Source organism: Vicugna pacos, chromosome 9 (genome assembly GCF_048564905.1).
Source record: "Vicugna pacos chromosome 9, VicPac4, whole genome shotgun sequence".
Taxonomy (NCBI): domain Eukaryota; kingdom Metazoa; phylum Chordata; class Mammalia; order Artiodactyla; family Camelidae; genus Vicugna; species Vicugna pacos.
In genome coordinates, this window is record NC_132995.1 from 20,526,950 (window position 1) to 20,547,887 (window position 20,938).

Below are 20,938 nucleotides of genomic sequence, written 5' to 3' on the forward strand. Positions count from 1 at the left end.
TTTTTGGACATTAAAGCGGTTTTTGGTTTTCATTGCTGCTGATTTCATTCAACTGGTGTTTGCTGCCTAGTCCGTGTCAGGCACTGGAGCTCAGCAGTGAGGATGATGTGAGCTAATGTGATCCCATCTTCAGGGACCTGTGACAGACAATAGAGAGGTAATAGGAGCTTAGAGAAGTGCTTCTGGCGAGAGCTGATGCCTTGGATGTGGGTACAAACAACAGAGCTGGTGAGGAGTGTCTGTATTCGGGATTTACCTGGAAGGTGGTGCAGTGTAGACTTAATGAGAGGATTCAATGAGAACCTGTAGGTGTCTGATCTGAGCAATTGTGTAAATGGCAGTGCCACTGACTGAAAAGGCAGGACATGAGAGAGGCAGGTTTTGGAGGGGGACCAGGCATTGGAATGGATTTGGGATGTGTTAATTTGGAAATGTTTAAATATTCAAATAGAGGTAATTAGTAGGCAGTCAGAAAAACAGGCCTGGAGCTCAGAGGAGAAGCTGGGACTGGATACATTAACTTAGAAGTTTTATCAGGGTGGAGGTGGCTTTTAAAACTATGGGAGAGTCATAGATCCCTCAGGAAGGGACAACAAAAGTAGCCCTGGGTCCTAACTCTGGGTCCCCCAGCTTCAGGGAGCAAGTAGAGGATGGTGATGAGTCAGCAGGAGGATGCGCAGGCCCATAAGTTGGTTAAGAAAACTCATGTGGTGCTAGGGAAGGACAGACATAGTCTGTTCATTTTTGATCATTTCTTTAGAATAAATCCCCAGCAGCGGAATTACTAGGTCAAAAGGGCTATGAACACATTTAAAACTTTTGCTCAATGTTGTCACATCATTTTCCAAAAAAGTCACATCAATTTATATCTCCATTATCAGTACCTGGATTCTGCCCATGGCAGAGAACAGAGAACCATTACTTCTTTGCCAATTTAATAGGCAAAAAAAAAATGACACCCTGATTTTAACTTGCAGTTCTTTGCCTTCTGGTGAGCTTGAACCATTTTTATTTTCCATGCCTGTTGCTTATTTTTGTTCATTGCATAGGTTATCTCTTAATATCCTTTTCTATCATGGGTATATAATATTTTTCTAATTGTTAGAGAATTTATTAAAAAATAATCCTTTGCTGTATTTCTTACAAATATTTTTGGTTTGCTGTTTTCCTTCTAATTTCACTATAGTGTTTTCTGATATAAGGTTTGACATTTTTTACTTAAGTACACTTATCCATCTTTTTCTCTTTGATTTCTTGCTTTGCCGTTATGTTACAAACAGCCTCCTCACCACCGTTTTTTGGGGAGAGATGGTAAATCAGTTTTTCATGCTATTTTTGTTAAATTTGGTTCACATAATTTCCTCACAAAATAAATTGAGTAGCCTTTTATTTTCTTCTATATTCTGGCATAGGTTTCATAGTATGGAAATTATCTGTTCCATCAAGTCTAGAAAAGGTAACACTGGTAAAATCATACAGCACGCAAGCACTTTCCAAGGCAGTGTGTTGACAGCATTTTCTTATCTCTTCCGGGGTCATGGGTTTGTTCTGGAATGTTACTCCTGTTGAGATATTTTTCCTAATTTACTATTTTCACTAAATATTAACTTTTTATATGTTGATGGACTTTATTAGTATATAACTGTGCCTAATGTTAACTCATAATTATAATCACTTTTATCAGCAAATGTTGTACCTCTTTTCTTATTTCCAATATCTTTATTTCTATTTTTCCTTAATTAGATTTGTTATTAAAGTTTTATATTTTATTGGATTCTTCAAAGGGTCAACTCTCAAACTTACTAAATAATCTTAAATGTTTCCCCTTTCAAATTTATTAGTTTCTGATTTAAACTCTATTATTTCTCCTGATTTCCACAGGCTTGCCTTGCTTAGCTTTCTTCACTTCTCAAACTGCCTTTCTGTCCTGCACAGACATGACTGCCAGCTAACCCCCTCCCCCTCTCCCCACTCTCTCAATTTTCGTAAAACAGGATTCCATTGCCTCTAGCCTTTTGATGGTGCAGAGAAGTCTGAAGTCAGAAAGATTTCCATCCCTTTAAAATGATTATTTTTTCCTGTCTAGATGTTATGGGCTGTTGTGGATTGAATGTTTACGTCCCTCCCAAAATTCACATATTGAAGCCCTAACCCGCAGTGTGGCTATATTTGGAATCAGAGCCTCCAGTAAAATAATTTATGTTAAACGAGGCCATAAGGGTGGGGCCCTGATATAATAGGATTAGTGTCCTTATAAGAAAAGACACCAGAGTGCTCCCTCTCTACAGGTGCACAAAGAAGAGGTCACGTGAGCACAAAATGAGATGGTGGCTGCCTGCAAACTAAGAAAAGAGGCCTCAGAATGAAGCCTTATCATGCTGACACTTTGATTTTGGACTTCAGTCTCCAGAACTTTGAGAAATAAATGTGTGTTGTTGAAGCCCCTCTGTGGTATTTTGTTATGGCAGCCCACATAGACCAGAACGGTATTTTGCCTGTCTAGAAGCTTGTCTAGTTTCATTTTCCTTGAGACTCTGCAATACCAGTTCCAGAATGACACAGGCAGCTGACGGCAGCCCCCCTCTCTGTGGTCTTCCTGGCAGGCCCTGAGCTGCCCTGTGTGCCGAGGCCACATCCAGTGTTCCTACTACCTCTCAAGGAAAGCCAGCCTTGAAGACGGCACACATTTGCCATCCCTGGTTGAGGACGTGGTCCTTTCTCATTTTCTTTGGTGCTCAGTCAATACTTTCAGTCAACGGATTTGAGTCTTTCCTCAGCTCGGCCAAGTTTCTGATTTGCATCTTTTTGATATTGCTTCTGTTGTATTTTAACTGATGAAAACCATCTGTTTTGCTTTAACCTTCAAAGCTATTCTTTATATGGGAATTGGGACCTGGGTTAGCGCTTCACATCTACTATCCTTTCTCTCATTTTCTCTGCTTTCATCTTATTAACGCAAGGAGATCTAACATTAAAACAGTATCATTTTGGGGGGAGGGTATAGCTCAGAGGTAGAGTGTGTGCTTAGCCTGTGTGAGGTCCTGGGTTCAAACCCCAGTACCTCCATCAATAAGCAAACAAACAGCCTAATTACCTCCCCTCCCAAAATGAGTAAATAGATAAAGTACAAAGTAGAAACAAGCACAAACAAATTTTTAAAAATAATAAAAAGTAAAGAAAAATGAAAAAAAAGAAGACTTATAGATTGCAAAGAAATATATAAAGCCAATTCTTATTTGTGCATGACACCATTGCAAACTTCCATGGCATCTACAAAAAAAAAAAAATCATTCAGATGGAACAGAAACATGCGGTCTCAAGATGGCTTGGCTTTCCTTTGTTCTTTTCCTCCTCAGGTATTTGGCTTAAAGCATGTTAGGTAAATGCAATATTCCTAAACTTAGACCTTGTTATAAAGGTGCTGAATTGATGTTTTTCCCCCTCTGGACCTAAAATCCAGAATGATATTACCATGGACTGTTAAGGAATTTTCTCACAGCTCATTTACAGTTTATCCATTTATTCAACAAATATTCATTGAGTACCAACCTTATTCATTCAACTGTTAGAACTGTAAGGAACTTTATCGAGCACTGTTCTAGAACCTAAAGTTATGGTGTGACACAACACAGTCCCTCCTGGAGCACACATTCAGATGGAGGGAGGCCCACAATCAAAACTAGAAACAGATGGTGGTGAAAAGTGCTTTGAAGAAGGTGAAGAGAGACAGGGATGGAGAGGGACAGGGGTGGGTATGCAGCATGTTTTGTAGATTTGCTGTTTCTCGATATGATGACGTTTGAGCATAAGCCTGAAGGAAGTAAGCACGTGACCTCCATCCTAACTGGGGTTATGGTGTTCCTAGAAGAGTGAACTGAAAGAGCCAGGGCTGTGAGCTGAGGGTGGGCAAGAGGACAGGTGTGGTGGGACAGATGAAGTTGGGGGGGAAGCCAGGGGGCACCAAATCTGAGTCTCTTAGGGCAAAATAACAAGTTTAGAAGCCAGAACAAGCTAGAAAGCTCTCCAGAAGCTGAGAACTGAGGACATTCTGCAATCAAAGGATCTCAGCGTGGAAAAGGAGTCATGGGAAGAGAGGAGGAGAGGAGGAAAGAAAAAGTCAGATGAAAGAGGTAACAACTTTGAGAAGAGCTTCTGAGACTGGTCACTTGTTCATTCATGTATTCAGCTAGTCTGCTCTCTACAGCCCATAATGTTCAGACTGCTGCTGCTTCAAGATAGTCTATTCCAGTTTCTTCGATGCAATATCTTCCAGGAAAAAGAAAATCCGTCTCCTTGCACCAAACTTATTTCAGTGATAGGCCATTCCTTTTAATCTTCCTCCTTCTAGACTGTAGGATCTTTTCACTGGTCCAGTGGTTTACTCTGAAATCCTCCTTTAAGATGGAGCCAAATTCCCACTGCTAAAACTTCTTTCATCCTCCAGCTCTCAACTGGGGCAGATGTTCTTGGCACCCTAGCATTCCAGGGACGTGGCCCTCCTCATGGTCGCTCGTTGCCTCTTGGTGTTGGGAACTATGTAGAAATGAGGTCTTCCTAGTATCCCTTGCTCCTTACATTCTGTGCTGTCTCAGGAAAACAGCTCCTGGATCAATCTTACATGACTTTAAAATCTGGTTCACATTTTACCATATAAAATTCCTTAAAGTTCACTCAAAGTAATGAAATCTTGCCTAGTTTCTAGTAATCATTCATATATATGTATCTCACTGATTACTTCCAAGGACATTTGGAAATAGAGACTCAGAGTGATATTTAAAACTATTTAACAGCCAGTGAGGCACAGGATCCACACAATCAGAATGGATTTGGCTTCCAAAACCAGCATGGTGGGACTGAGATGAACTGGTGGAATACTAGTCTTTACCAGAAGGTAGATTCCTGGGACTACTTAACCGTCTCAGCCAGAAGCCCTGGCCAGAATGAAGTTTCACACCCGGGAGCTAATCTATGGCCTGTGGTGTACTCAGTAGCGGTGTGAGTTTTCCGGAGAAGCCAGGAGACATTTAGGCATGTCAGATGTGATTGCAGCATTCCTTTGACTGGCCTACCACGAAGGTGCTCAATTCTCAGCAGAATGTGTTGTTGGTGCTATTCTTGTCTCTTCCCCTCTTGTAGAACATTTCTCCAGAGCTCTAAGTGGCTCCTATCCTTTCACTTCCTGTCGTGTTGTATTCTGGGGGTTGTAGTCTTTGGCCAGATGTCCAGAGAGAGGAGTAGATGAGCAAGGTGGGCAGGTAGACGAGATAGCCACTTATTGTCTTCTTTTCTGGAATGTTAGTTCCATGCAAGCAGGTTCCATGCATGCCTGTTTTTAAATTTGTTTTGTTTATTTTTTTTAACACTTTATCCCTAGGACTCAGATCAGGTGTTCAGCAGAGAGCTGACTACCTGAATACAGGAGTGAACAAGGAGTTCAATCCCAGGTGCTCTTCTCAGAGTCGCTGCTTCCTCTACTCCACTCCTCCTTTCCTCCAGTGACTCCTTTTCTCTCCTCCTGTCCTTTGCTGCAGTGTCTCCTCAGGTCTCACCTCAGGAGGGCTCCTTGGCCCTGTGGTGGGCCATGCCTGGCAGGAATCAGAGTTCATGCCTGGCCCCCGTGTGACTGGCCTCCTGCAATCTGCCCTGGTCCTCCAGGAGAGACCCTTGCTTTGCAGGCTGGTGCCTTGTCAGGAGCAGGGACCACCTGAGGCCTAGAGCCTGGGAACCAGGGATGCTATCAGTTCTCAGGAGGGTTCCTGGAGTCATCACGTGACCCTGCCTGCTGGCTGTGTCCTACATCTCCTGAGGGCAGCGTCAGTGTCTTAATATTTCCATACTGCATGGCAACCTGGCAGGTCGCAAACATGTGTTGTTCCATTGAATTGAATTCATATAATTTTGGTGAATCGTCCACTCACAATAAGGGCAAGTAAAATCAGCCTCCCCATGGTCCCCTGTCACCTCTGCCATCTCAGGTAAAGGACTCTGGAGTCAGATTATGTGGCTCTGAATCTCAGCTCTGCCACTTGTTAGCTGTGCCATCTTGAATCCATACTATGTCGCTCTGTGCCTTTATTTCTCTATAAGCCAAACTAGAACAAAAAACAGCACCTACCTCATAGGGTTATTGAGGGAAGTAAATGAGTTAATATGTGTGAAATACTTAGAACAGTGCCAGGCAAGTATTAACTGCTCTGCAAGGATTAACATGGTGACGATTATTATCACTGGAGAGAGATAATCCCCTATTCTATAAACTATTTCTGATCTGGGCTACCACGTTCAACCAGAGACACACATGTACATCCTTGGTGTTTTATCTCCTTCACTTCAAGCAGAGATTCCTGAAAATTTGCCTTTGATCCTGACTGTAGGTTTCACCTGGACCACAGGGTTATGGTTGAGTAGAGACCCAGAGGGAGCAGGCTCAAGGCTTGAAGGATGAGGCCCAGAGGGCACAAAGAGCAGCTGACATGGGCTACTCAGGGCAAGCGGCCCCCTCTTTGGACTGCAGAGCCTGGAGGAAGTGCCCCTCCTTGCCCAGTGCTATAAGGATATCTCAGAAGCCTCCCAAGCGAGCACGGCCCCTGGTGCAGAATGGAAGGGCTGAGTGGCTGCACACTGCCCATCTCTGGCCAGAGGCCCTTCCTACCATGTACAGGGCTCTTGCTCACGAACCCCAGAGAGCCGTAATGCCTGTTTTTATAAGCCCACTTGGGCCTCACTTTGGATAGAATCCTCTGATTTTATCCAGCTCTCTCTTAAACGTTATTTCATTGAATCTGGGTCTGAGTTCCAGCCCTAGCTCTCTCTGATCTTGAAATCCTTTGGTTCCTGATAGTTTTGTTTACAGAGTTGTTCTTTGGATTGAATCAGAAAATGTATATACATTCTTCGGCATAGTGCCTGGTACCTGCTGTGTGCTCATAGGTGTTGCGTGCTTCTTCGGAGCCTCAACATAAACCCATGAAATGCCAGAGGTGTCTCCCTCTAGAGCACCCCAGCAGTAGATAGATCTGAAATCCAGACCCCAGTCCAGGTTCCGTTTCTCAAAGTATATCTTCACTGTCCATTTGGAGTCCCTGGGAGACCACCAGGGAACGGCTCTGTCCTGTCCTCAGCATGGCCACCAGCTGGAGAAGCTCTTAACCACTGGCCACACTGGCTGGGCTGCCAATCACTCCTGTCTAGGTGCCTAGGCCCTGGCAGTAACTTTCCTTTGTATATGCAAGTGATAGAGAGAGTTGTAAAACACCTGAATCCTGGGCTTTTCTCAACATTTCTGCTGAAATTCCAGAACAGCAGCCTTGGAGGCACTCTGGATTAAAGATAAAATCTATTTTCAGATACCTCTGACCATGATGAATTAATGTCGCTAATCCATCCTTCTTTGTTTAAGGCTGCAGTATAGTAAATACACCCACTGCTTGTAGAAACTGTTCCTTCCTGTGAAGGCCACTTAACATGCTCTTCAGGGCAATATTCTGGGTCAGCGTCAATTACATGATCTATGAGTAGCCTGGGGATTGTTTTTGAAAGTAGTTTGCATGTTTACTGCTTGTGAAGCAACGTGCTAAGTGCTTTGTGGTCTGCTTTCATTTACCTTACGAGGTAGGAAGTCCTGTTAGCCCCGTTTTATGCATGAGAAATCTACAGCACAGAGCGGGAAAGTAATATAAGGAAGATGATGTGGCTGACCCACCGGGAAGCCAGGAATTTGACCCCCCCAGATGTTTTGGTTTTGCTTTTAACTGCTCTGCGTTATCACCCTTCTTAAAAATCACATTTGGTCTTAAGTTGCATCTTTCTGATTAGTAGTTGGTTGAGAATCTTTTACTTACGGCCTTTTATGGATTCTCTTCTTTGACCTACATTTTAAAATTATTTTCTCCCTTATTGATTTTTCTTAGGATATTTTTAGTAATAATCTTTTACTTGTTTCGTGGGTTACAGATCCCTTCTCTGGTTAGTAACTTGCCTTTTCCTTTTATTTATGGTATCTTTTGATAAACAGAAATCCTATAATTATAATGTCACACTTGTTATTCATATTTTTTTTTTTGTGGTTAGCAGTTTTTGTGTCTTATTTAAGAAGTTTTTCCCTACTCCAAGGCCATAAACACATGCTCCTGAACATTTCAGGCTTTGACCTTTTACGTTGAAGTCTTTAATCCGTCAGGAACTGGTTTCTGTGTATGGAATGAGGCAGCAATTTGATGTAATGTTTCTTTATGTAGGCAATCTGTATTGGCCAGTCCACCTGGCTTAGTTGAGCTCCCCCAAAGGCAGAGTCTCAGGTTGTTCATCTAGGAAGTGGCTGCAGGAACCAAGAGTGAGGATGTGAGCAGAGCAAGACAAGGAGGGGCATGACCTTAGTTGCTACCGTGGAAAACAGGGTTCAAGTCCGCTAGGATAGCACCCTCCCAGACATGAAAGAATGTCTTCCTGGATCATCCACCTGGACGACGGGAAACAGGATAACTGGCCATCATCTCCTCTTCTTGTTTGGGGCCTGTACCCAGGGGTGTTAGGTCCACACTCCTGGGCTGCCCTTGGTGCAGATTTCGAGGTCTCGAGAAATCAGACCAAGCACTGGGGCAGAAAGTGGAGTGACCTTGAAGTGGGACACACCAGGGCTAGGTGAACAGCCGGGCATGGAACTCCAAGTAGAGGTGAGCTGAGGAGAGGATCTGACCCAGGGCACCAGGGGCATCTGCTATGCTCTCCCAAGGCTGAGCTCCAAGGCGTCCTGCGCGGAGCTGGCCTGTAGGAGCTTCTCCACCTTGCTCTGTGCTTGAGGGAGCAACCTAAGTGACTGGGGAGGGAGGGAGGGAGCAGGGGACTCAGAGCATTTATTCCTCTTGCCTCCTCCCAGCAGTGTCGCCTTGGGTTGGTTGAGTTCCTCTTTTCAAGACAGTGTGTCAGGAGGGGGAGGGTAAGCTCAGTGGTAGCGTGCGTGTGTTTAGCATGCGCGAGGTCCTGAGTTCAATCCCCAGTCCCTCCATTAAAAAAAAACTATAAATAAGTAAATAAACCTAATTACCACCCCCCCCAAAAAAACAAAACCTGACAATATGTCTATAGAACTCTGAGAACTGGGAACCTCATTCCTCCCTCCCTACATGCCTTCAGACCTGTGTGGTCACAGCTCCACCCAGACCTTTGCAAAACGTCACCTGATAAAACCTTCTGATATTGAGGTGCCAACTGCTTCTTCAAGGACCGTGATTGATAGGCCAGCACCTCTGTCTCACCTGTCCAACCTGCGTGCCACCCCCAAGCCTGCACATGGCTCAGGGCTATGGGGGTCCAAGCGAATTTACACAGCTCCTGCCTTCAGAAAGCTTCCTGTCTAGTGAGCAAGATAAATGAAAAGGGGAGCAAGGCAAGCCCAAAGGATGGCAGATGGCGCTCAGAGTGAGTTTGGGGCTGAGTTTGTTCAACATCAGAGTGAGCCCTGCCCCCTGCCTCCCGGGTCCTTTGAAGTCAGACCTGCACCCAGGCTTTCCGGGGCAGCATCCCCCATCCAGCCCTGCTCCCTCTCACCCTGCTCCCTGCTCCGCCCTGCCTCGCGTTGGCCTTCTCCCTTATTGTCTTTCATGGCTGTAGTTCCAGAGGTTTCTGCTGACTGACTGATGTCACTTTTATAGAATTCATATGACTGAAAAACAGGCTTCAGATGCATAAATACCACATTGACAAGAGTTCAAAGAATGGGGAAATTCACGGTCTTTTAACCAAGCACAGGGATTTTGTAGTAGCATTTTTCCCCCTTTTTCTCTTCTGAAATCTGCAGAAGCTGTTGTACTAATAGCTGTGAATTGCATAATTTCTGGAGTAAAGCAGAGTAAGAAGCCAGGCTGCAGGCAGACAGTCTGACTCTGCTGGTCCAGGACAGGGCCTTGTATCACTGCGATGTACATCAGTCCCTGAATACCTGTGAGATGAGGCAGTGTGGATGGAATGGGTACCTGAGTTGGAAGGTGGCTCTAAGCCACTTGTCTACAACAGAGTCTCAATCAGTGACTGGAAGGGGTCGGGGAGGGCACTGCCCTCACCTGCTCTTATAAGGAGCTCCGGGTCCAGGCCAGCTCTGCACAGTGGCTGGTGTGGAGTTACACAGACATCAGCTCTCCTTGTTGAGGGTAAGTTTTCTCCGAATTGAAGTTCATGGGCTGGAGGACTTAGGAGAAATCAATCTTTGTCAAGTCTATGCTGTAATTCTTGCCAGGCTCACAATATGATAAAAGTCTCTGCCTTAAATGGGTTAAACGTTTACCCCTGACGCACCACTGAAGCGGATCCCTGCAGTAGAGAGGAAATGAATGCGCCTGGAGCGGGAAAGAGCAGGCTGCCCCCGTGTCCTGGGCCAGGTGAGCTAGTCTGCTTGAGAACAGAAGCAGCGTGGCTCTGCGCGGTCCCTGCGGTAACGTAAGACTGCAAAGGAAATGAACCAAGCCCAGTGTGTGCGCTCACTGAGTGGTGCTCTTGTTAAATTTCATTTTAGTGAGCTCCTTTGTCAAACACCTCATTCAGAGTCTGTGCTGAGCAGTCTGAGTTGGACAATTTATCAGTTGCTTCTGAAAGACAAGAGTCATTGTCGTAGGTGTTTTCTGACAATTCCAAATTGTGTGAACTCCCCACGAGAAGGTCTTATTGTTTGCACCACCTACCGCCTCTCGCTCTTTTGAGGATTAAAATCCTCTCGTTGGAGGCAGGCTGATTGTGACAGATCTGTCTGCCGTGGATCTCAAAGCCACAGGCAGAGAGACCCAAAGGAGGAATGTGGGACCTTGTCCAACTCAATGGCTGGAGAGTCTCGAGAGTAATTAACCAGGAGAACAGATGTGGAAGTAATGGCAGGCTGAGTGCTGGCGCCAAAGGACTTTATCCTTTTTTCCCCACTCTCTGTCAGCTTACTTCTCATTCCTCCCTGGACTACTACTGTTATTAACGTTCAGATTTTAGAGATAATGGTTTTAATTAAAGTACTTTGCTGTTTACCACTGTTTTGGGAATTTGCTAATTAATCTTTATGTAATTGTTTTGCAATGGCTGTACAGCAAAAGTTCTTAAATTATTAGTTGAAGCTCTCACAGAGAATCTAATTTCTAATCAGACTCCCATGTTAATAAGCAACAATGAAGGTGTGGGAGGGAAGTTAACCATTTAAAGTCCCTTCCAATGGGGAGGTTGTCTGCCTTCATCCTGGCAAATTAACCACGCTGGAAAGAGCCCCATGTTGGTCTCTGCATTTGGAAGATGCCGATGGACCAGCTGATGTCCTTGTATTAAGAGAGTAGCCCTTCTTCTCTCTTAATTAGCACCAGGAAGCTAATTTTACCCCATATTTGTTGAGATTACTTCTGTGAAATGTTTATTTCTAAGAGACCCCTAAGGCCACCCTTTATAAAACCCTAGACTTTTCCTGTCCTACTTGGAGCCAGTGTTGTAAAAAGTCCGTGGGAATTACATCTATCAAACTTTGGAAATGAGCAGTAAATTGTAAAAAGATGTCTGAATGTCCTGCAATATATGACAAGAAGTTTGACGCATTTCTGATGCATATTAGAGGTGATTTTTTAAAAATTTCTAAAATAAGAACAGCTCCCAAGTACTCCGACAACTTGTGTCTCTACCTCAGTCAGCATCTCTCCCTGACTCAAGATTCTGATCCCAAGATGCATGGAAAGGACAAGCTACAGGGAGGTCTGGTCTCCCTCTTGATATGATCTTCTAGGAAGAGATGCATTATCTCAGTATGTTGTCTCTGCCTGCAAGTCAGGCCCTATTTGCCAGCAGAGAGCACTTCTACGCATCACAGCGTTCCAGTGAGGGGCCTGGCCCCTGGAGCCCGACTGCCCAGGCGCCTCTGCCTCTTCTTAGCTGTGTGATCTTGGGCCACTTACTCAGCCTCTCTGGGTCTGTTTCCTCATCTGTAAAATGAAGTGTTTTTTGTAAAGAGCGTATGCCTTATAGTACTGTTATGATGACTAAAGGAGATGGAACATGTGATGATCTTACTGGCACACCGTAACTGAGTATTACTGTTATTATCCATGAAGCCATTTAATCCATGGTTTTGTCTTCAGCCTCTGCTCTAAGTGTGTGCTGACTCCCACAAAGGGCTTGCTTAATTTGCTCTTAGCTATGATCCTCCCGGCACCAAATATTTCTTCCTTATTGTGTTTTTCTAGTTTGGAGGCAAGTCTGATTTCACATCCTCTGTGCTCCTAAGTGCGCTCAGGGACTGCGGATGTTAAGAGGTCCTCAACCATAGAAGGATCCGGTTCAGAGAGGACAGGCACTGGGCACATTTTCTCCCAGTGACCTCGCCCACTGATCACAGCGCTCTTGTCCACCGGGTCTGGGCTCCGCTCAGATACTTTTTCAACACACTTCCTAGGCAGCTGTAGTCTGTCTGAACCCAGTAAACAGAGCACCAAGCAAAGCTGACATGCTGATGCTTCCTGGGGAGAAGCAGTCCCAGCAAGCGACATGAGGGAGGGAGGGAAATGAAGCAGCAAGGAGAGAAAGCAAATAAAACGTGGTATATTACCAAGTTGACCACAGCTTCTCAAGAGCTCCAGCTGGTTGCTCAATCACATGGGATCTCTCTCGGAGGACGTGTAAAAACAGTGTCAGAACAGCCCGTCTTAAGGGAGGAAGGTCAAGCTCTTTATTTCTGGCTTCTTTCCATTTGCTGTCTCTCACTACTCACAGTCCACCTTGTGGGCCTTCAATGCCTCTGCTTATTCAGGTTGTGATAACTGACCTCCTGGTATCCAGGCAGACACTGAAGGAACCAAAGCCTCCATGAATCCAGTGGAGATAGACTAGGTACTCGAACTGCTCCAGCTCCTGCCACGGCAAGCGCAGCGGGGGCTGCGCATAGCCTGGTACACTCCCCAGGGGAGGCTGAGCCCACTGGGATGTTAGGCAGTGGTAGCTGGAGCTTTCGATCTATGGGAACGGAGCCTTGGCAAGTGGCCGGAGCTCAGGAAGCTGGGACTGTTGTGGGGATCTGGGTGGCTCGTGGATTTTCTCCAGTGCAGTTGGCATGTGGTATAAAAACTTATTTTGGCATCCAGAGTTTGGTTGAGAAACAACCCAGGGGCTCTGGTCTTCAAAGTCTTTGTCCCATTCCTTCCTCATTTTCATCTTCTTTCTCTAGTTCCATAACTTTCTGTTGCAGTGCAGGGACCACACCTGTCCAGGGCATACAGTGCACTCTAAGTCCTCACCCAGGCCCTGCAAAGCCATGGCGGACCCACAGGAGAGAATGCAGTTTGGCCAGTGGTTCCAGAATTTAAATGCCCTGGTGTCAACGTCCGTGCCCCTCTGCTATGCCACATTCCTCTCTTGTGCTATCACCACGCTCTTGTCAACAGGGTTCTACGTGCCCTGGCCCGCCTCTTCTTAGGTCGTATGTCCATCTCCTTGTCACCTAATGGTCTCTGGCCACACTGTCCTCTTTTTGATTCCCAGAAAAGAGCAGTTTGTGTAAAGTCCTGCTTAGAAGACATATCTCCTGCTCATCCTATAGAATGAGCTTTAGAAAGATCTTCCTGGGCCCCAGGGTAGAAAAGAGGTCTCTGTTGTACCTCACATTCTCATCACCTTCCTCCATCTGTAGCAGTATTTTTAATTAGGTTGTTATTAAATTCATGTTTATGTCTTCCACTAAGCTATAAGCCTCATGAAGGCAAGGAATAGAATTGCTCTGGGTCGTAAGTTTTACACACACACACAAATAAAAGAGTAAAAGAAATGAATAAGTGAACAACCAAATTCCTTGCTTTTTTAACTCTTTGTCTCCGTGAGTTGTGAGGTTGACAAGCTAATAATTCCCACAGCATGAATGAATGCCACTTTCTGTAACTGTTGTCATGGTGCCCTTTCAGAGTAATTGATTTAGTTATACCCTAAATTGACCCTTTGGATGGAACTGGAGGATAACTGAAGAGAGAAACGTGCATCGACAGTGCCCCATTGGGTCCAATTATCAGTAAAGAAAGTGACTGAGAATGATAAAAATCTACGCTGCTCCAAGTTTGGGGATGCGAGAGTTGCTTCAGGAGCCCTGATTCCAGGGCCAGAGGTCAAGAAAGTAGTTGTCAAAGTTTGCCTCTGCCTCTGATGTAATGATGTAAGTGAGGTCTGCATGGAAAAAAATGGAGAGATGGTCATAACGGCCCTAGAGACCCAGGGGAAAAAATCAAGTGTGGACATAATACCTTCTCCTTGGCTGTTAGATGGCAAGGAGAGTCCCTACTGCATAGGGTTGTAATTAGTGCCAGAGAAGGGAATAGATACAGCTTTCGGTGAGTCAGTTGCCAGTTGACTCTGGGTGCAGAGGTTTAGGGGAAGCATCAAGTCTGTATCCACAACTTATAACCGAGGAGGACCACGTGGGGCCTTCCAGGGGCAGACGTCTCCCCCATATCCCCTGCTGCAGCTCCTCTCTGAGGCACCCAGATAATAGTATCTCATGCATATTTCCTGAGTTTTTCAGATGCTTAAACCCACCACCAAAGGGAAGAAATGGACTACTTTGATGACCAAGAGCCTGCGGCTCCCAGACCTTCTGGTGCCTAGGGATTGATAGTGTTGACCGCCCTGTTCCCTCAACATCAACCAGTCGGAGAACTGTGCACAAGCTGATCACATACCTGCAACCCCTTCCCTCACCTGACCTTAAATATGCTTTGCTGAAACCCTTTGTGGAGTTTGGGATTTTCTTGGGCATGAGCCACTCCATCCTGCTTGCTCAGCCCTGCAATAAACCTTCCTTTGCTCCAAACTCAGTTTGTTTCAGTTTCAGTTTATTTGGACTCATGATGCGTTGGGCACTCGAACTTGCCTTTGGTAAAAAAAGGGCAGTGCAACTGTCTGAAATTTCAGACTGGTGGTACTTTCTCTGCTCCTTGCACCCAGCTCAGTCTGCTCTTCAAGGAGCACTCGGTTCTTTCTCTCAGAAACTCTGGGACTTTGGGGCAAGTTTGCGATATTCTCACTTTGTCCCTCTGTTTAAAGAAGCCTCAATAGTTGATTCAGATGCTTTGATCACTGTGCTATGAGCATCAGAAGATCCGGGAAGATCTACTCTCCCCATTCCTCTTTCCAAACCCTGACTTCCCTCTGAACTTGAAAAAGTTGGGATGATTGTATGATTCCCATGGGCGTACAGAGCGTTGTCTCATTTTGTTTTTTTTTTTTTAAATACTATGGAAGATCGACGTCCTTCTTTTTCTCTGCAATTAAGGGGGCTGTTTCCTGCTGCCTGCACTCCTTATTTAGGAAAAGTCCCTTTACAACAAACCCTGAGGAGAATGTCGTAAATCTCTGGTTGTATTTGAAAGTTTTGAATACCTGAGAAGATACAAGGACTATACAGAAATTTCCTATCTTACAGAGTCTTTGTCAATCATATCTTCTTTTACATTAACTCGAAGTGTTTGCTATTTAAGATAAACAATAAATGGGGCATAATGCATCTGCCACCGCTTTTGAGAAAGAATTTCTTGCCTACTAAGGATTTTATGCCCTATAACATCCTCTAATAAGATGAGGGTGAAAAGATACAAATGTGTCCTTGTCCTGTAAGGAGGGAAGTGTACCGTGTCATTTTCATGCTGTATACAGTCTCCCCAAATTACATGAGAGGTATAATGAACCTCTCATGTACCAATCACTCAGCTTCAACAATTACTCATAAATGGCCAATCTTATTTCAGTAAGGTTGTTCCAATCTGCTTCCCATACAGTGCCTCAGATCATCTGGAAACAACTCTAGATTTCTACCATTTTATCTATAAATATTTCAGTCTGTATCTATAGATTTTAAGAAAACTTGTTTTGATCATTATAACTACAATATCATTTTTATGCCCAAAATATTAGTATCAATTCCTTAATAACATCAAACAACAAGTCAATGTTCACATTTTCTCACCTGTAATATGAATGCTTTTTAAAATTTTTGGACAGATTGAATACAGATTCAAAACTGATCTAGTTTTGATTTGCATTTTTCTGATAATTAGTGATATTGAGCATTTTTTCATGTGCTTTTTGATCATTTGTATGTCTTCCTTGGAGAATTGCTTGTTTAGGTCTTCTGCCCATTTTTGGATTGGGTTGTTTATTTTTTTCTTATTGAGTCGTATGAGCTGCTTATATATTCTGGAGATGAAGCCTTTGTCGGTTTCACTTGCAAAAATTTTCTCCCATTCCATAGGTTTTCTTCTTGTTTTACTTCTGGTTTCCTTTGCTGTGCAGAAGCTTGTAAATTTCATTAGGTCCCATTTGTTTGAGGTATCACCTCACACCAGTCAGAATGGCCGTCATTCAAAAATCCACAAATGACAAATGCTGGAGAGGCTGTGGAGAAAGGGGAACCCTCCTACACTGCTGGTGGGAATGCAGTTTGGTGCAGCCACTGTGGAAAACAGTGTGGAGATCCCTCAAAAGACTAGGAATAGACTTACCCTGACCCAGGAATCCCACTCTTGGGCTTGTATCCAGAAGGAAATCTACTTCAGGATGACACCTGCACCACAATGTTCATAGCAGCACTTTTTACAGTAGCCAAAACATGGAAACAGCCTAAATGTCCATCAACAGTTGACTGGATAAAGAAGAAGTGTTATATTTATACAATGGAATACTACTCAGCCATAAAAACCAACAACATAATGCCATTTGCAGCAACATGGATGCTCCTAGAGAATGTCATTCTAAGTGAAGTAAGCCAGAAAGAGAAAGAAAAATACCATATGAGATCGTTCATATGTGGAATCTAAAAAACAAAAACAAAAACAAACAAACAAAAACAAAGCATAAATACAGGACAGAAATAGACTCACAGACAGAGAATACAAACTTGTGGTTGCCGGGGGGGGGAGGGTGGGAAGGGATAGACTGGGATTTCAAAATTGTAGAATAGATAAACAAGATTACACTGTATAGCACAGGGAAATATACACAAAATGTTATGATAAATCACAGAGAAAAAAATGTGACAATGAGTGTGTATATGTCCATGAATGACTGAAAAACTGTGCTGAACACTGGAATTTGACACAACATTGTAAAATGATTATAAATCAATAAAAAATGTTAAAAAAATAAAAAAAAACTGATCTAGGCATTGGATGGACTGGTATATCTTTTATATTTCTTTTAATTCGCCTTCTCCCTTCATCTGTGTTTTCTTTATTACAATTTTATTTTGGTTGTTGTAATTGATACTATTTTTGTTGAAGAAACTGGATCTTTTGTCCTGGAGGATTTCCAACAATCTGGATTTTTTTGATTATAGCCCCATGGTGTCATTTTAAAGTGCTAATTTGTCCCCTGTATTTTCTATATATTGGTAATTAAACCTAGATGTTTGGACAGGTTCAGGTTTGATGTTTTTTGGCAAGACTGCTTCAGACGTGGTGCTGCCAGGAGGCCCACGATATCTTATTGTCTCCGTTTGTGCGATGTTAGCAGCCACTGATGATCACGCCAAGACCTCCTACTTTATAGGAGGTTATAGAGGAGGGTATTCTAACCCATCAGGCCTCTTTTATTTGTTAGCTGGAATGTGTCTATAAAGAGAAATTTATCTTACCAACTCTGTGTTACACTGAAAAAAGCCATGCATATGGGAAAGGAAAAAATGAGAGATATCTTTATAAACATCATGGAGTAAATCTCTAGGATATACTTAAGAGATTAAAATGACAGAAGGTAATGTGGGTAGAATGCTACCATTTACTTTTTAAAATGGGAATATATATATGTGCAAATAGTGTACTTCTTTTCTTATGTTAAGAACTGCAACTCTTATTTGCCTCTTCCTTTGTATTCTCTTTGAAACCAGTTATTATTAGTTTTTTGGGGGGGAGGGTTAGGTATTTATTTATTTATTTTAAAGGAAGCACTGGGGATTGAACCCAGGACCTCGTGCATGCAAAGCATGCACTTTACCACTGAGCTATACTTTCCCCCTGAAACCGGTTATTTAAACCAGTTTCTTCTTAGTCCAGATAGTAGACTAGGCAAAACCAGCAATTTAATATTTTCCCATACGATGTATCATTTTCCCAATACTACTTTTTACTAATTCCACCTTTCCCCACTAATTTGAGTTGCTGCTTTTATTGTATACTAAATTTCCATCAATTGTTGGGTACATTTCTGAAGTCTTGATTTTGTGATTGAATTTTTAAAAAATTTTTATGGAGATAAGATATATTACAGTAAATCTGACTATTATAATGAGGTTGATTATCCAAAGAAGGAAAAATAAATCAGATGTGCTCAAAGATGCTATCCAAAGTCTGGAGGTGTTAGTGCTCCAGTGTATGTTTAACTAATACAGAATTGCCCAGCGGTGACATCATTGGTGTGAAGACAGCCTGGAAGTTGGAGGAAAAGCTCTTTGAATGGTGTGTATGGGTGATGGGCCGGGAGGCTACCAGGACATTGCATTGGCTGTCATCTTTTGGAATCCTGTACACAATACCCAGCAGGGGTGCTCTGGAATGAGTTGAGGTGTAAGAGCTTTCTGGATCTCAGTTTACTTTTATGAAACTAAAACATCACCTGCCCACAGAATTTTTTGATCAGCTCTCATGGCCATGCTTCAGGCAGTAGACTCAAAAGTTACTATTTTTACCAATTTTTAGTAATGCATTTAGACATAATTACGCATTTCTAAGGAGATAATTCAACCACGTTAAATAACTAATCTAGGGCCAAAGAAAGCTTATGCGAGAAGTGTAATAGCTAAACATCTAAAAGATGAAGGTTGGTTGGTTTTACATGTCATTTCTGGTGGTTAAGAATCCTTTACCAATTCACAACTGCAACTTTGTAAAAAGGAACCCTGAAGGGCTATTGTATACATTTTTAGCTGTGCCAACTGTCATTTACTCTAAATGTAAATTCTAGAAATATTTTACATTCCTTCTCTTTAATGGGGAAGGTTTGATCTCACTGCTACTATAGTATACTATAGTATTGTATTTCCTTACAAATTACAATTTAATGATCTTCTTAGCTTCTTTTATAACCATACATAATATACATAAATCTTTTTTTTTAAATTGAGGTGCAACTGATATGTAACATTATTATTCATTTCAAGCGTACAATGTAATGATTCAATATTTGCTTGCCTTCTTGATAGCTTGTAAGACGATTAATTTCTAGGTTTGAAATTCTGTATTCTCTACCAGAGTTCATCTATTGTACTGGAAACAGATTGTCCACCCAGACTGTAATTGAGGAAAGTTGGATAAAGAGATTATTACAAGATGTGGGCAAGATTTAGGAAAACCGAAGGGCTAGTGGAGGACCCCAGGGCCCGCAAGAGCAGGGAGCTATTTCCAGGCCCAAAGAAAGGATAGGTGAATGAGAAGGCTTCCTGCCAGGAGCTATGGCCTCAGCAGAGACCCAGAGCCAACGCACAATTATCCAGCAGGGAGGCCGAATATCCTGACTTCATCCTTCTTTCCCTCTTCAGTCTCATCCTGGTGCCTCTCACAGTTAAAACACAACTAAAAAGCCAGAGTCACCCATGAGGTTGGACTCTGGGGGCCACCAGTTTCTATGTTTCTGTCTTCTTATGCTTAGTAGCACCAGGGAAAGATTTATGTGCTAGACTGAAATTTTGGGGTTCATTTCTGAAGTTTGGATAAATTTCTCTTAAAGGAGTTTTGAGATTTCATGGGGATGTTTATGTGTAAGTCATTTGGTATTCATGTTACCAGGAAATCGGTGGACACTTTAAATCTGAAAACCCCAGGTATCCTTCAGTTCCAGGAAACAATTTTCTGCTTGTTTTTTTATATCTTCTCTAACCACCTCTACTGTTCTCTTGTTCTGGAACATTTTTCAGATGGCTGTTACCCTCGAGATGTATTGATTCTCTAGGCTTCTTAAACTTTCTTTTTCTTTTCTTTTTGCTTTTTGTTATCTATTTTGGGACATTCATTGGCTTTTTAGACTTTTAATTACATTTTTATTTTGGCCATCATATTTTTAGTTCCCAATGATTTGTTCTCATTTATACACATATATTTTTAATATAGCAACTTGTTCTTGAATATCTCTGAGGAAATTTATTTTTTCAACTTTATTGAGGTAGAGTTGACAAATAAATGCTGTGTATATTTAAGGTGTACAATATGATGGTTTGATATATAGATATGTAGATACAGAGATATATAGAAAAATGACCAAAATCAAGTTAACTTACAGTCCATCACCTCACATATTTCCTTTTTTATTTGTTTGTTTTCTTTTCGGTGGAGTGAGAACACTTAAGATCTATATTTACTTACTTCCCCTCTGTTTTCTTTATTCCCTCAAAGGCCACATGTTTCATTGATTATAGGAGACAGGGAAATTTCTTGGTTAAGAATCTGGGTATGTAGAGCGTGTTTACTAGTTTTTTGTCCTGAGGCAAGTCACGTGGCCTCTGTGCCTTAAATTCCTGAGTGTAAAAAAACACCTCAAAGAGTGAAGATGGGAAATATGTAAATTAATATCTGCAAAATCTTTAGAAAAATGCCTGATACAAAGTGCTCTGTAAATGTGAGCTGGAACCTCTGTTCGTCTTGGTCTCTCTTCTGTGCTGCTGTTTACCCATGATTCTTAATTGCCTAAAATTATTTATAAATAGAAAACAATAGGTTTCTAATTATTTCTGGCCTTTCTCCTGAAAGAGAAGGCTGATTGTGAGCTCTGGGTAGATGAGTAGATCTTGTCCACTGGTAGGATTTACCTGAAGGGATGGGGGTGGACAGGTCTGCAGGCTGTACCAAGCTCATCCTACAAGCCCTTGTAAGAGGGCACAAGAGGACCCTATGCAGAGGGACCAGCTGCAATTATCAGTAGATAACTCAATATCTTGATATAAACTCCCTTGCCAAATGTGTGT

The 20,938-nt window shown here is 42.8% G+C and overlaps 1 non-coding gene across 1 annotated transcript; it reads right to left on the reverse strand.

Annotated features, from left to right (window-relative positions):
* Positions 1 to 17,924: 17,924 nt before the first annotated feature.
* TRNAA-UGC (transfer RNA alanine (anticodon UGC)) lies at positions 17,925 to 17,997 on the reverse strand. The gene has a single exon. It is a non-coding gene; the product is annotated as a tRNA-Ala (tRNA).
* Between the last annotated feature and the right edge of the window lie 2,941 nt (positions 17,998 to 20,938).